At 42.0% G+C, this 16,825-nt stretch overlaps 1 long non-coding RNA gene across 1 annotated transcript in view; it reads left to right on the forward strand.

Moving 5' to 3' along the window:
• Positions 1-16,825, forward strand: part of LOC102489660 (uncharacterized) — a 76,406-nt gene that overhangs the window by 41,863 nt on the left and 17,718 nt on the right. The gene's annotated exons all lie outside the window — the stretch shown is intronic.

A 16,825-nucleotide genomic window follows, 5' to 3' on the forward strand; every position in this document is an offset into this window, starting at 1 on the left:
TTGCTGGACACTCCCACATGGCCGACCATGGTTCAAGCTCAGAGCTAGTGGCTTGCTTTCTCATGTTCCCTCTTTCTCTCTCTGTGTCTCTCTGGTCAAACTAAAAATAAATGAATGAATAAATAAAATAAAATAAATTATTTTTTTAAAAAAAGCATGGAAATCAAATGTACATACCAGGGACAGTGTGGTAGAAGGGGAAGGAGGGGTTGGGAGGGGGTGAGAAGTAGAGAATCAAAGGGGGGGAAGCAGAATATATAAGAAACAGGAAATAGAAAATCATTTGTTGATGATAACGTGTATGGTAATATCCTTGATTGAGCCAATATGCAATGTATTTTGGATGGAAAATCTCATTTTGTATACTGTACTGATGTACAGTGAATGATTATAAATAAATAAATAAATAAAAATGTAAAAAAGGAGCACACTGGAAAAAAAATAAATACAAAAGTGAGACTCAGAAGAAAAAGGCTGAAAGAAAAGGAAAGAGAAAACAGTCTGCTTAAATTTCTAAAAACTAAAAATGATGAAAGCGAGCAATCTTCTGCTGAGCATGACCCACATAAAATTTGCAGACAAGATTTTACAAATTCTTTATTTAGTCAAGAGTTAATTACTAATGATATGAAAATGAACAAAAAATATCTTCAAACCCACAATTTGAAAAGATCAGATGAAATCCTTGTGACTTCATATTCTTACTAAATGAAGACTTAATTATTGATCAAAACAATGAGAACAAAAAAGAATTATTCAGAAGAAATTCATAACTCAAAAAGCAAAATGCAACTCTGGCTTTTTCATTAACATATGAAGAAAATTGCACTTATGAAAGCTGCAACCAAATGTGAAAAACTAAGCTTTATTATGTTCATTGAATAGTGATCCTGAAAAATGGCTATCCAGCCTTCTGACAGCATGCATATGTTTCTAGCAAAATGCAATCCAAGTCAAATTAATAATTATAATTTCCATTGTGTGTACATGGCAGAATATATAGTCTTTAATTTTACACCCAAATTATTTTAGATGGAGAAAGAAATTATACAAATAACTTTTCAATGGTTTTTATACTCTGAGTACAAAGTATTTTGTTATTACTGTCACAGTTTTACAACCAGTCTTCAAGACTGGCTTTGGCCAACTAATGTATTTGTCTCTAGAAATGTTTAGGTTCTTGATTTTTTTTTTTTTTTTTTTTAAGAGACACATCAGGCCAGTCATGGTGTGGTGGTTAGGAAGGCTGGATCTCACATGACTGACTGCATGGTTTAAGTCCCTGACCTGGTGACTGGAAAAGCACACCAGGTGGGTGTGTGTTCATGTCCAAAATCTCCAGAGGAGAATGGAGAAGAGATTACAGCATGGTCATCCCCGCCCTGGGAGATGCTTTCTTGCTTTTCTTCTTTGCCTCTCTCCAGCAAGCACATGTATGATATAGCAAAAAAAAAAAAAAAAAAAAAAAAAAAACACTTAAACACAAAAGAAACATACAACTACTAGAATTGTTTTAAAAAGACTAATTAGGGACCAGCAGTTAGCATAATGGCTATGTCGCTGGACTCCCATGTAGTCGACCTCGGTTCAAGTCCTGGACCTGGTGGCTTAAACTCACACCGAGTGCATGTGCATGCGTGCCCAAGATCCCGAGAGGAGAATAGAGGAGTAGGGATTGCGGCATGGCCATCCCCCCGGGGGGTGATTTCTCGCTTTCTGCCTCTCTGTCTCTCTCTTTTTGGCAAGCGCACGCACCCTATAGCAAAAACTTTTCTTAAAAAAGAAAAAAAAGAAGACTAACTAAATAGCAAAGCAAAAATAATATTGAACAGAAATTATGTTGTTTTTTTTTTAAGTTCACTTATTTATTTCTTCTCTAAGTATTTAAGAATAGACCAGCAGGGGACCAGCAGGTGGCATGGTGGTTAAAGCACTGGACACTCCCAAATGGCCGACCATGGTTCAAGTCCTAAACCTGGTGGCTTATTAACTCATTTTCTCTCTCTCTCTCTCTGTGTGTGTGTGTGTGTGTGTGTTTGTGTCTCTCTGGTCAAATGAAAATAAATGAATGAATAAATAAAATTAAAATAAAATAATTATTTTTTTAAAAAAAGAAGAGACCAGCAGATAAAGAAAATGTGGTGCATGTACACAATGGAATATTACTCAGCCATTAAAAAAATGAAATCTTGCCATTTGAAGCAACACAGAGAAACCCAGAGGACATTGTGTTAAGTGAAATAACCTAGGCACAGAAAAAGAAACACTTCACATCCTCACTGAGATGTGGAAGCTAAAATAGTTGCTGTCATAGAACTAGAGAGTAGAATAGAGTTACTAGAGGCTGAGAAGGAAAGGGAGGGGGAGGGACAGTTTGTGCCGTTGTAGCTGGATCTAGAAGAGAGGATTTTGAATGTTCCCAACAGAAAGTAATAATAAATGTTTACAATGCTAGATAGGCTAATTACCTTGTTGGATTGTTACACATGTATTAATGTATTGAAAATAATAAATCCATACAATTATTATCTCAAATAAAATAGTAGTGCATTAAATGATCATTATATATCATGGAGAACTCAAAACAAGAGTATTACTTTTTTAAAGAATTATTTAAATTTTTTTTAATTCATTGATTTTACTTTGACCAGAGAGACAGAGAGAGAGAGAGAGAGAGGGGGAAAGTGAAAAAGCAAGTCACCAGGTCCAGGACGTGAACAACGGTTGGCCATATGAGAGTCCAGCACCTCAACCACCATTCCACCTGGCAGCCCCATAAGAGTATTACTTTAAGGGGTTTTAATGTAAGAGAAGAAATCATTACAGCATATTTAGAATTAATCTTAGTTACTCATCTTAACTAGGCTATATTATGAACAAAAGTTATGGAAAATGAGTAATGTATATCATAGATGTTGATCAATTGCCAGGAGGGAAGGAATTAAAATTAGTATATTATTGGTCTTGGGACCAGCAGTTAGCGTAATGGCTATGTCACTGGACTCCCACGTAGTCGACCACAGTTCGCGTCCCGGACCTGGTGGCTTAAACTTACGCTGGGCACGTGTGCGTGTGTGCCCAAGATCCCAAGAGGAGACTGAAGGAGAAGGGATTGCAGCGTGGCCAACCCCCCTGGGGGGTGATTTCTCGCTTTCTATCTCTCTGTCTCTCTCTGTCTGTCTGGCAAGCGCACGCGCCCTATAGCAAAAACCTCTCCAAAAAAAAAAAAAAAAGTATATTATTGGTCTTATATCTGCAGTAATAATAATGACATTCATAGGCTAGCCTGTGGCTTGATAGTTAAGGTGACTGGATCCCATATGGCCAGGCACCTGTGTGCGCATAACCACAGTCTCAACAGGATGGAGAAAAGGAGAAAAGATTATGGTATGAACATGCTGCATGGGTGTGTGAGGGGGCTTCTTTCTCACTTTTTCTGTCTCCATTTCACCCCCCATTCTAGTCATATAAAAACCACACTTTATGATTTTTTAAAATGCTGTTGTTGGGGCCAGCAGGTGGTGTAGTGGTTAAAACACTGGATTCTCACATGGCCAACCTCAGTTTGAGTCCTGGACCTGGCACCTTAAAAATCACACTGGGCACATGTGCATGTATGCCCATACTCCTGAAAGGAGAATGGAGGAGAAGGGATTGTGGCATGGCTATCCCTCCAAGGGGGATGACTTCTCACTTTCCTTCTCTGTCTCTCTCTGATGAGTACATGTGCTCAATGGCAAAAACCTTAAAAAAAATTGTTGTAGAAGTATGTTTGTTTTGTTGTTATGAAGCTATATATGTTAAAGTAGAGGGCTTGACCATCTTTTGGTTAGTAATTGCTTAGTTCAGTTTTAAACTTTTAATTACAGACATGCACTGCATAGTGATGTTCCGATCAACAATGGACTCACGTGTGACAGTTGGGCAGTAGGCTATACTCTTTGCCTAGGGCTGCGGCAGGTACCCTCTAGGCTGGTGTAAGTACACTCTATGATGTTCACACGGTGATGAAATTGCCTAACAATGCAGGCGTCAGACGCCTCCTTCTAATAAGCGATGACACACAGCTCTGTTTAGACATACGGCACCTGGATCTTTCCCTCACCCTGGCAGATGTTAGGTAGACCCAGTTGTCCCCCCAGATCTTTCTATCTCAGAAATCAAGCTTCAGCTCAGTGGTCCCCTTTTGGGCTTTATATTTTTTTGTTTTGTTTTGTTCTTGAGCCTCACATTCTACAAACCACATACAAACTGTAGCCCCATCAGTTTGCCAAGTCTCAATCACACCAATTCCCAGCCTCTTCCTCAACTTGCCCTGCCAGTCACTGAGGTGCCAACTAGGTCTTAGGAACAGGGCCATGTGTGTAACTACAGTTAAAAGTCCCAAACATTTAAAACCTATTAAACTAAGCCACACAGATGGACTCAGACTACTGAGAACACCTTACCAGCTTATGAAAGGATCCTGATTCCTTTCTAGAGTCCCAGATAACCAATTTTGGTAAGCATTTGAGAAATGGGAGAACCAGTCCTGTTAGAAGGGAAAAGAGATTCAGGTTTATACTAACTTTCTCCCTCAGAGCCTAATTACTTGAAGGGTTTGATTTGTGGGACCTCATGTGGCTGTGCAGAGCTAGGGACCTCACAATCTCACGATCCCACTTTATGTATGCATAGGAAATAAAATTGGTATCTCAAAGAGATATCTACACCCCAGGTTTATTGCAGTAATATTCAAAATAGTGAGGATATGGAAATAACCTAAATATTCATCAGTGGATGAATAAAGAAAACATGGTAATATATATATATACATATTTATATATATATATTTATATATATAATATTATTCAGTCTTTTTGCTTTCTAAAGGTTTTTGCCATAGAGTGCATATGTTAACCAGAGAGAGAGGGAGATACACAGTGAGAGGGAAAATGAGAAATCACTCCCCGGAGGGATGGCCACACTGCAATCCCTTCTCCTCCATTCTCTTTCTGAGGTTTTAGTTACACATCTACACACCTGCTGGCCCCTTATTCAGTCTTTAAAAGAAAGGAAAACTGGGGCCTGATGGTGGCATAGTGGTAAAACATGACACTGCAATGCTGGTGCATATGGGGAGGTTCCAGGTTTGTGTCTAGAGACCTCCCTGAGTGTGTTGGGCATACACACATACCCATGATCCAAGGCTGGCAAAGGTTGGTTTGGGTGGATCACAGTGTCAAGATCTTGTTAGGACTGCTATCTCTTTGATTTTATTTCTCTCTCTCCATCATGGAAGAAATACATAAACTTAAAAGAAATTTAAACAGGGCCAGTCCAGTTGCTTGGTTGTTAAGGAAGCTGAAGCCCACATGGCTGACTGCAAGGTTTGAATCCTAGACCTGGAGGCTAGAAAAAAACATACCAGATGTGTATATATACATGCTCCAAATCCCAAGAGAATGAAAGAGAAGGGATTGTGGCATGGTCATCCTCCCTTGGTGGTAGTGGGGGGTGCTTTCTCACTTTCTTTCTCTTTCTCTCTCTGTCTCCAGTGAGCACATGTGCTTTATAGTAAATTTAAAAAGAAAAAGAAAAAAAGAAAGAAATTTAAACAAAAAGGAAGAAGGAGGAGGGAGAGGAAGCGAAGAAAGGGAAGAGGAAAATCCTGCCTGCCACTTGGGACAACATGGGTGAATCTGGAAGACATTATGCTGAATGAAATAAGCCAGGCACAGAAAGACAAATATTGTCTGATTCCACTTACTTATGGAATCTTAAAAAGTGAATTCATAGAAACAGAGAAAAATATGGTAGTTTCCAGGGCCTAGAGGGTGGAGGAAATGGGGAGATGTTGGTCAAAGGGCACAGAGTTTTAGTTAGAAGATGAATAAGTTCTGCCCTGGCCTCTGTTGGGCAGTGGCGATGCAGTGCTCTATGAGGCTGGAGACCATGTGACAACCTGGGTTTGGATCCCCAGGTCCATCTTAAAACACACGGGGCAAGCTCACATGGTAAGCTAAAGAAAAGGGACCACAGCATGATGACAACCCATTAAGGGTACTTCTGTCTCTTGTGTACAAACACGTACTAGTATCATTTTAAAAGGGAGAAGGGGAGCAGCCCATAGTATGGTGGTAAAGGCAGCTGGATCCCATATGGCCAATTGTGCAGTTCAAGTCCTGGACCTGGCAGCTTGAAAAACACTCTAGGCATATGTGCCTGCCTGCCCAAAAATCTCCAGAAGAGGGAGAAATGGAGGAGGAAAGATTACAATGTAACTGTCCCCCACCAAAGGTGCTGTCTCACTTTCCTGCTCTCTTTCTCTCCTAGTGAGTGCATGTGCCCTCTGGAAAATTAATAAATAAATAAATAAATAAATAAATAAATAAAAAAAAAGATGAATAAGTTCTGGAGGTCTAATGTACAGCATGGTGTACATCACTTTATTCTTTATTTTGAAATTTGGTAAGAGAACAGATTTTAAGTGTCCTTACCCTCCCCCATGCACACACATACAAAATGGTAATCATGGGTAGTGATGGATGTGCTAATCAATTTGATGGTGGTAATCATAACATACCTGTATATCAAATCATATGGTACACATTGAGTATATACAATTTTTATTTATCAACTAATTTTTATTTTTTGAGAAGTTTTTGCTATAGGGCGTGTGTATTCGCCAGAAAGTCAGAGAGAGAGAGACAGAAAGTGAGAAATCACCCTCCAGGGGGGATGGCCACTCCACAATCCCTTCTCCATTCTCCTCTTGGGATCTTGGACACACACACACCCAGTGTGAGTTTAAGCCACGGGGTCCAGGACTCAGACCGTGGTTGACTACATGGGAGTCCAGCAACATAGCCATTACGCCAACTGCTGTTCCCATCAATCAATTTTTTTTAATGGCCAGAGGAGGCAGAGAGAGTGAGACTAAGCACCCCTGAGGGCCAGCAGGTAGTATGGTGGTTGAGGCTCTGGACTCCCACATGGACAACTGGTTTGAGTCCCAAACCTAATGGCTTATTTTTTCACTTTCTCTCTCTCCAGTGAGAACATGTGCCCTATAGCAAACTTAAAATAAATAAATAAAATTTAAAAAAAATTTTTAATCTTAAAAAAAAAAAACTGCCCTCCGCCCAGGGGACGTGTTAATACACAAATCTCTAAAAAATTCCCTCTATTTCTCCATCCTGTCAGGATCTGCGGCATGCTCGCACACGTGCCCAGTGCATTTTTAAGCTGCCAGGATCAGAATTCGACCTGCACGGTAAGCCATGTAAGCCATGTAGGACCCAGCTGCTTTAACCACCAGGCCACCAACTAGCCCTAGCACATTTTTTAAGCTGTAAGGACCTGGACTTGAACAACATTAGGCCAGAATCTGGCCCCCTATGCATAGCACTTAACCACTGCACTATGAGGACAGCCCTAAATGTTTTTCATTCAAATAAAAAAAAAAACTCAGCTGTTATAAACTCGAGGCTGAAAGGAAAACAAGAAGGGGCTCTGTGCCACAGGTCTCCATGTTCTCTGTCTACCTCTAGCTTGGCTCACACTTCTTGTGTCTCCCTACAGGGCATGTGTCTGGTTCGCAGCCACTTGGGAGCACCCTCGAGTTAGGGCTGGCTTGTTTCTCCTCCTCCAATGTGCTTAGCTCTCAGTCGGGAAGGTCAGAACCTTTCACTTTCATATCCAGCTGTAGCCGGGAACTAGGTGTATCCTTCCAGACACTTGGCTGGAATCTGGCTCTCAACGGTTAGAAAGCCATAAAGGCAAACCTACTCCTTAAGGGGGAAGGCTTCTAACAGCCCAGGGGGCCATCTGTGTGGAGGCATTCCCAGCCACACAGCACTGTTGGTGTGACCGCAGCCATCTTTCAAAGTTTCTCTTCCCTATCAGCAAATTTCCTGAAGGGCCCCTGGCAACACCACCCTTTGTGACTGAGTCACCCTCCTGCAGAACCAGAAAACAAAGGCAGGGAATGTAGGATGCCAAGGCACAAAAATGCTGTTGGGCTAAACCGAGACAGAAATCGGAGGGGCCGTTTGCGGAGTAACATGATTGTGATTTTGACTGGCTTTTTAATCCTTTTAAGACTTCTTATCCCTGCTAAATGTGCAATGAGAACTGGAGGAAATTTAGAGGAAATCTGGCTGTAGGATGTTTCTAGGTGGTAACAGTTTTCTTCCAGTCATTCAGTTATCTCAGCCAAATCTAATTTCAATGACTTTTTGTTTGTTTAAAGCAGCTCTCCCTTTCCAAACAGCTAATAGGGATGTTTCTTCTCTTCTTGTCTTTTTTTTTAAATTAATAGACTTTAATTTTTATGTTTCCAGAAAAATTAAAAGGAAAATAGAGAGTTCATATATTCCCTCTTTCCCACACACTTTAACATACCCTTCCATTAACATCTTGCTACACTTGTTACAACTAAAGAATCAATAGTGATGCATTATTATGAACTAATGGTCCATGGCATTTTTTCTTATCTTTTTTTAGAGGTTTTTGCCTTAGGGTTTTTGCCTTAGGTTGCATATACTTGCCAGAGAGAGACAGAGACAATGACAGGAAAAGTGAGAGATGGCCATGCCACAATCCCTTCTTCATTCTCCTCCAGAGATTTTGAGCATGTGCCCACCATGAGTTTCAAGCCGCTGGGTCTGGGACTCGAACCACTATACAATCTGCTGTTTCTCAAGCTGCCAGGGCCAGGATTTGAACCTCATGATCAGCCATGTAGGATCTGACTCCCTTAACCACTAGATCACGGGGCTGGTCCAGGAATCCAATATTTTGTCTGGCTGTCTTACCTTCTCCACTCCCCACCTCCATTGATAGTGGATGGTTGCTTTTCCAGGTCCCGAAACACTTCAGGTCCCTGACTCACACCCAGGCCACTCCCTGGCCAAGGGACATAGAATATTATTCTGGCCCCAGGGCATCCAGAGGGCTGGAAAGCAAAGCTCCATCTGGACCAAAGTGGGACTGGAAAGAACCAGCTCACAGCCTCCCAAAGAGCTAGGACACTATCGGAAGCCTTTGTCCTGTCTCCCCTTCTCCTCTTGAGCAGAGAGTGGCTTCCAAATTCCTCTTATATATTTCCAGCTGGTCTGGCTTTGCAGCTTCAGACAGAACCCAACCTAAAATTCCCTTCTGCTTTTTTTTTTTTTTTTCTTAGTTTGCTATAGTGCATGTGTACTCACTGGAGAGAGAGAATGAAAGTGCCCCTCAGTGCAGATGGCCACACCGCAATCTCGTCCCCACTCTCCTCTAAGGATTTCAGGCATGTGCACACATGAGCCCTGCATGTTTTTCAAGACTCCAGGTTTAGGACTGAAGCACTCAAGCAGTTGACCATGTGGGATCCAACCACTTCAACCTTCGCACCACCTGCTGGCCTCTCCTCTGTTTTTTTTTTTTTTTTTAAACAGATCCTGAAAGGGAATCCATGAAAGTGTAATTAATCAGAGGTGTCTGAGAGTGAGCTGTCCCTCACACTTTCGTGCAAGACTGCTCTTTGCTCTGTGAAGATCCAAGTAGCTATTGTTACAGTGTGAATCAAGTTTCTTTCTTCAGCAGCCCTTTCAGGAATAGAAACACACCGACTTGCTCAGACATGTTGTATCAAATGGCAAGCACTGTCCTCCTCAGATTTTATTTTGGGTGTAACACGCGTTAAGGACATAGTGGTAAGCCAGGCTTGGACTCCATCTGTGTGGGAGACTGACCAGAGGCATGAAGACCTTCTATCTGCTGTGTCTGAAAAAAGAGAGCCCTTTGCCGGCCACCACAGGTGCCGCACCTGGCCAATAGCTTCCCGCTCAACACAATAGTTGCTTTTGCTGTATTTTTTTAAGGGTGGTTTTTTTGTTTTGTTTTGTTTTTAAGCTTTGTTATAGGGTACAACTGCTTGCCAGAGAGAAGGAGACAGAGATAGAGAGGGGCTATGGCCATGCTACAGTCCCTTCTCTTGGGAGTTTGGGCACACATGCACATGTGTCTGGTGTGATTTTCAAGCAGCTGGGTCTGGGACTTGAACCGCAAAGTTGATTATGTGGGAACCAGCTGCCTTAACCTCTATGCCACCTGCTGACCTCACTATAGCTTTTTTAATTGTGAGATATGTCATACACACTGAAGAGTACATAAAATGTGTATATGTAGTTTAAGGTGTCAAGATAAATTAAACCCTCAAATAACCACTACTAGGTTTAAAATAGTACTCAGCCACAATCCCCCCCCCACCAAATTCCCTCTGTGCCCCCATCACACCCTTTCTCCTTCCAGAGGTAGACATGATCGCACCTTGTGGAAATCACTGCCTTGTTTTCTCTTTAGTGTTCTTGCTCTGTGTGTCCCACTAAACAAGCACCTGCTTTTGAACTTTATAGAAATGAAATGGAATTGTATGTATTCTTTGTAACTTGTTTCTTCTCACATTGTCCTTGACAAGGAGTGAAGAATGCCTCTTTGGTGCCCAATGATATTTTCAGGGCTTGTGGATTCCCAAGTATGTTGTCTCCTCAAAAATTTCTGACCCGGGTCTGGCCCTGTAGTCTAGTGATTAAGGAAATCAAATCCCCCATGGCTGACCACAGTTCGAATCCTGATCTCAGTGGCTTGAAAAACACACTCGGTGCATACGCTTGTATGCTTGAGTGCCTCAAGACCAGCTAGTGGTTCTCATTTGTCTTTCTGTTTTCAGTAGCTTACAGTGCCTGATACCTGATAAATCCTGAGTGAAGAATACAGGTGCACTAAGATAATGTAAGGGCCTAATGTCACAGCCGATTCACAGCAATTATGCAATACATGGCAGTTAATATTATCGTGTTCATCAAGGTTGTTTATTTGAATATGGGCCTGCCTATGGTAAGCAGCCTCTAAGAAGGCCACCAGTGTTCCCCCTGGTATTTGCGTGTGTCCCTTGGGTATGGACTAGATGTTTTGATTTGCGTCTGAATAGGATGTAGCAGAAGTAATGGAATGTCTTCATCAGTTTTGTGCTGCTATAACAGATAACTGAGACTGGGTAATTTATAAAGAATACAGATTTATTTCTCACAGTCCTGGCAGCTAGGAAGCCCAAGATGAAGGTGCCAGCATCTGATGAGGGCATTCTTGCTCAAGTGGCAGAAAGTGGAAGGGCAAAAAGGGACAAATGCCATGCTCCTACATGGCAGAAGGGCAGGAGGGCTCCCACAAACCCTTTTTGTAGCAAAATTAATCCACTCATGAGGGTCCTGAACACCTCCTAAAAGGTCTCACCTCCCAACATGGCCACACTAGGGATCACATCTCCAACACATGAACATCAGGGGCACCTTCAGACCATAGCACATTATTTTCCCTCCCTTTTCCTTCTCTTTTCTCTCTTCTCTCTCCTTTCTTCTTTTCCTTCCCTTCCCTTCCCTTTTCTTCCCTTCCCTTCCCTTCCTTCTCTTCTCTCTTCTTTTTTCTAGACAGAATTTCACTATGTCACAATTCTCCTGCCTCACTCTCACACGTAGCTGGGACTACAGGTGCACACCACTGTTCTAAGCTTTTAGAGTGGACAGAAATCAGAGGAACCAGCAGTTAGCGTAATGGCTATGTTGCTGGAACTCCCATGTAGTCAACCGCAGTTCGCGTCCTGGACCCGGTGGCTTGAAACTCACGCCGGGCGTGTGTGCATGCATGCCCAACATTCTGAGAGGAGAACAGAGGAGAAGGGATTGAGGCGTGGCCATCCCCCCTGGGGGGTGATTTCTGTCTCTCTGTCTCTGTCTGTCTGGTGAGTGCACGCACCCTATAGCAAAAACCTCTCCAAAAAGAAAAGAAATCAAACCCAGGCTTCCCAGTGGCCTCACCCTGCCAAGTAGCAATGTCAATGAGCATGTTTTATACAGCCGGACCTGAGCTTTTTCTCATCTGTATACGGATGATAAATAATGCAGAGGCTGAAATAGGGTACTTATACTGTGCAATGGAATGCTCAGCACACAGTAAATACTATCCATTGTCTCTCCAAGACTACATGCCAACTAGCCCCTCCACATTTTCCATAAAGTTTTGTCGGAAATTAGTTCAATATATGTCTATTATTTCTTTTTTTAAAGAATTATTTATTTTAATTATATTTGTTCAGTCATTTATTTTAATTTGTCCAAGGAGAGACAGAGAGAGAAGGAAAGTGGGAAAGCAAGCACTCTTGACTTGAACCATGGTCAGCCATGTGGGAGTGTCCAGCACCTTAACCACCACACCACCTGCTGCCCCTGTGTCTATTATTTCTATAGTACACTTTTTTGTTGTTCTGGAGATGGGGACAGTGTGAGCCATGGTGAGTCCACATCTGTGCCCCAGAGGCAGAGACCCCAGACACAGTGTGTCCCCAGTCCCAGCACCTCAACACCCCTCAAACAGGGGTGCCCAAACAAATGCAAGCTTACTTTTGGAACCCACTCCATAGTACACCTTTGACATCCATGAGGGTTATACCCATTACCTTATGAACTACCAAATATAAACATTGCACATATCGTCACCCATAAAAGGAAATAAAATAACAACTCAAAATTACACATGATTCCTTTTGATCCATTGTTTTATGATAAGGAACTAAAACTTTATAAAGTATTGTTTAAAATAAGGATGACTGGATTAATGGCTGAGCCACTTATTGAATTGTTTCCCTTCTTTGTATTGGACTTCTTCACATCAGAGGCTGAGCTTCCATTGAATGCCGCCCTTTCAATAAACCCAGATACCTGACGTGTAACAGTTCTGAACCGATTCTTGCCAGTCTGCCTCACCTTGAGAGAGAGAAAATTCCAAGCAGAAAACGGTGAACCATCGGCGATCCTCTTTCTCAATCCCCACATCCAACCCAACTTCACGTCTTCACTATTCATTCTTCCTTCAGAATGCCCTAAATCCACCCATCTCTTTCCATCTCCACTGGCAACCACCCTGGCCTCCTTTTGACCCCTATAATCCATTCTCCACACTGTAGCAGAGAGATCTTTTTAAAATGCAAAAGGAGGGGGGAACCAGCAGGTGGCATGGTGGTTAAGGTGCTGGACACTCCCACATAGTCGCCACGGTTCAAGTCCTGGACCTGGTAGCCTGCTTTCTCACTTTCCTTCTCTCTCTTTGTCTCTCTCTGGTCAAATTAAAATAAATGAATAAATAAATAAAATAAAATAAAATAAATAATTATTTAAAATAAAATAAAATGCATAATGATAGTATACATGTCCCTATTCAAACTGTTGGGTTGTCAGAAAAGTCATGACATATTTTTCTGTTTTCCTATGAAAAAATGCATCATGACTTCTCCAACAACCCAGTAACTATCCCTCTGTCTAAACTAGCCAAGACCAATGGTTCACTAGAAGGGCTCCAAAACACTGTTAGGAATCTATGTACTTCCAAGAGCTTCAACTTTCTGTGTCATCCTTTCTTTAACAATAAAGGGAGGTCTTCGCTATCCACCTTAGAAGACAGCTTCCATCCGACACAGCCTCCTCCCATTTTTCTCAACCATAGTACCCAGGCCATGTCTGCAGTAGCATGCTTCCTAGTTTGTCTCAACCTATTTATTGGTTTATTGACGGTTTCCCTCAGTTGGTTGCAGTTTCTTTGAGTGCATGTCTTTTATCCCCTTTGCTCATACAGTGCCAAGCCCAGAGCTGGCCACAAGACAGGTTTGGTAAATTTTTGTCAAATTAATTTTCTAGCTAAGAATATCACTTTTACCTTTTTTTTTATTTTTAAAATTTGCCAGAGGGCACATGTGCTCATGTGGTAGGAGGAGGGAGAAAAAAGGAAAAAGCATCCTCATGGGGAATGGTCACACCACAATTCTTTCTCCTCCATTGCTCCCTCCCATTGGAACTTTAAGCATGCATATACACATGCGTGGCATGTTTCTCAAGTAACTGGGTCTGACTCAAACCTGCAGCCGACTATGCGAGATGCAGTTGCCTTAACCACTATACCACAGGTTGGCCCTATTATTATTATTATTATTATTTTGGTAGGATTTTTGTCATAAGATGTGAGAGTGCTCACTGGAGAAAGACACAGAGAGAGAGTGAGAAATCACCCCCCCACCCCCAGGAAGATGGCTATGCCACAATCCTTGCTCCTCCATTCTCCTCTCAGGATTTTTTTTTAATATGGTAATTTTTTTATTGCTTTTACTTTTCAATAAAATAAATACTTGCTACATAGTCTTGTCTGAAATTATAAATTAATTGTTCGGAGTTAACAAGAAATTAATTATTCACTTTGTAAAACTTTAGCTTTTTAAAGAAACTTTTGTTTCACTATTCATTATTATACAGGAAAGCTAAATTATGATTTCAAACTTGAGAAATTTGCTTTAAAGCATGCATGTGCACCCAACATGTTCAGGCCATCTGGCTCAGGACTCGAACTGCAGAGTTGGTCATATGGGATACAGCACCTTAACCACTACTGGCCTCATCTATTACCTTTAACAGTTGTTTTTCCCTACTGTAATAGCCATACCTTGTGATTATAGTAAATGTAATACACCCTCTCAGGGAAGCTTGCAAGTGTGTGGCCCAGAGAGAGTTGCAGGGTGGGGTATCCACAGACAATGGGACAATGGCCTCCTTGTCCTCGCCAGTCCTTCTCAAAGACTCAGATTTCTTCTCCTCCTTCTCCCTGCCAATATTGTTCCTTCTCCCATTTTCCCCCATCTCAGGTCCTCCCTCGGAGGTAGAAGGAAATGGCACTACAGTAGACCTTCCTGACTTTCAGTTTGACGGTTGCTTTTACATAACTGCTGAGGGAGGAAAGCAAACCTACCCTTAGGGTACAGTGAATGAGCAGGAGGGACAGCGGAATACATAGCAAGAATGCATTTTGACATTTGGAGATAGAACTGCCACAAAACTAAAGCATCAGATGCATCCATCAATTTTTCCTTAAGATAAATTCTCATTTCTTTTACAAGTATTTGCTGTGTGTTAGGTATTGTTCTAAGTGCTTTATAAGTATTAACTTATGTATTTTTTAAATATTCTATGAGATTAGAAACTGTCATTACCCCTACATTATAGATGAGAAAATTGAGCACTAAGAGATTAAGTTAGTAATATACTCCAAGTTATACAGCCATAATTGGCAGAGGTGGGGTTTCAACCCAGGCTGTCTACCTCTCCCAAGGCTTTGCCATGCTGCCTGTTCTTGGTAATGAAATAAAAAAGAATGCATACATTTGAAGTGCTTCGACGTACTCAAGTTGTTCTCCTAGGTGACAGCCATGTTGCATAGACCTATGTATTCCTATCACATATTAAGACACTTTCTTGGAGCGGATGACTGCTTGGCCTGGTGGTTAAGAGACCATATCCTGTCCCTGACTGTGTATGCACCAAATCCAGACAAAATGGAGAAATGAAGAAGAGATTATTCATGACCATGCCCCCAAATCACAGAGAGGCAGATTCTCCAAAGATAATGAGTTTAGTTAGAAATGAGCAGGGCTGGCAGATCTGAAGTACATAGACTATGGCAGATCATGGGTGCATCTGAGGAGGTAAAGGAAGGCAAGAGCTTTTAAAAGTAAAGTGAGGAGGCTTATACAAGGTTTTTTGAAACAATTATCCTTGACTACAAAGATCAATAGCAAGGTGGCATCTATCCAAATTTGGATAGGCAGTTGCTGGGCAGATGTCCTTGCAGAAGTATGTTTTTGTGTAAGGTTACAGTGGCCTTTGTGCAAAGTGTTGGCTTTGGCAGTCTCCCGTGATAGTTACTGTTAGCAGGCAATTGTGCATGAGAGCCCTCCCTCCATGGCACTCCCCCAGCCCCATCTCATCAGGGTTTGTCATGAGTGAATCCATTTTGATTCTGACACCTTTCACAAGGTTGTTACCAGTTTGTTTTGCCTTTTTTTTTTTTTAAAGAATGCTTTAATTTTATTTATTATTATTATTATTTTTTTAATTTGCTATAGTGCACATGCGCTCACCAGAGAGAGGCAGAGAGAGAGAGAAAGAGAGCGAGAGGGAAAATGAGAAAGCAAGCCCCCACGCCCAGGCCTCAAACTCCCACTCCACTGCAGTGGGAGTCCAGTGCCCTACCTGTAAGGTGTGTACCCACCACGAAGCAAGCCCCCACGCCCAGGCCTCAAACTCCCACTCCACTTCAGTGGGAGTCCAGTGCCCTACCTGTAAGATGTGTACCCACCACACCACCTGCTGGCCCCAGTTGTTATCAGTTTCAGACTTCTGCCAGCAGTGTATTCATTCATGAGTTATTTGTGGAGTATCTACTATGTGCCAGCTGCTGGAATCACATCTATGAACCATATGTACCACGCCCAGGCCTCAAACTCCCACTCCACTTCAGTGGGAGTCCAGTGCCCTACCTGTAAGATGTGTACCCACCACACCACCTGCTGGCCCCAGTTGTTATCAGTTTCAGACTTCTGCCAGCAGTGTATTCATTCATGAGTTATTTGTGGAGTATCTACTATGTGCCAGCTGCTGGAATCACATCTATGAACCATATGTACACCTGCTGCCAAGGAATTTTGAGTAAATGGGACAGTCGCCATACTTGGTCATATGTGCTATGGTACAGACCAGTGCTGAGTACCCTGGGAGTAGTCAGAACTCCAGTTTGGGGGTTAGAAAAGATTTTCTGGAGCACTGGGTTAATTAACTAAGATCTGGACTAAAGAGGAAGCGTTAGGCAGAGGAGGGAAGGTGACAGAAATATAATTTAAAACAACAGGGCCGCATTATGGCTTTTACAGCCCCCTTTGTCCATTAAAACATATATTATATCTGGTGGCAATATCGCATGGACCTATGCA

The sequence above is a fragment of the Tupaia chinensis genome, unplaced genomic scaffold (genome assembly GCF_000334495.1).
Source record: "Tupaia chinensis unplaced genomic scaffold, TupChi_1.0 Scaffold000416_1, whole genome shotgun sequence".
Taxonomy (NCBI): domain Eukaryota; kingdom Metazoa; phylum Chordata; class Mammalia; order Scandentia; family Tupaiidae; genus Tupaia; species Tupaia belangeri.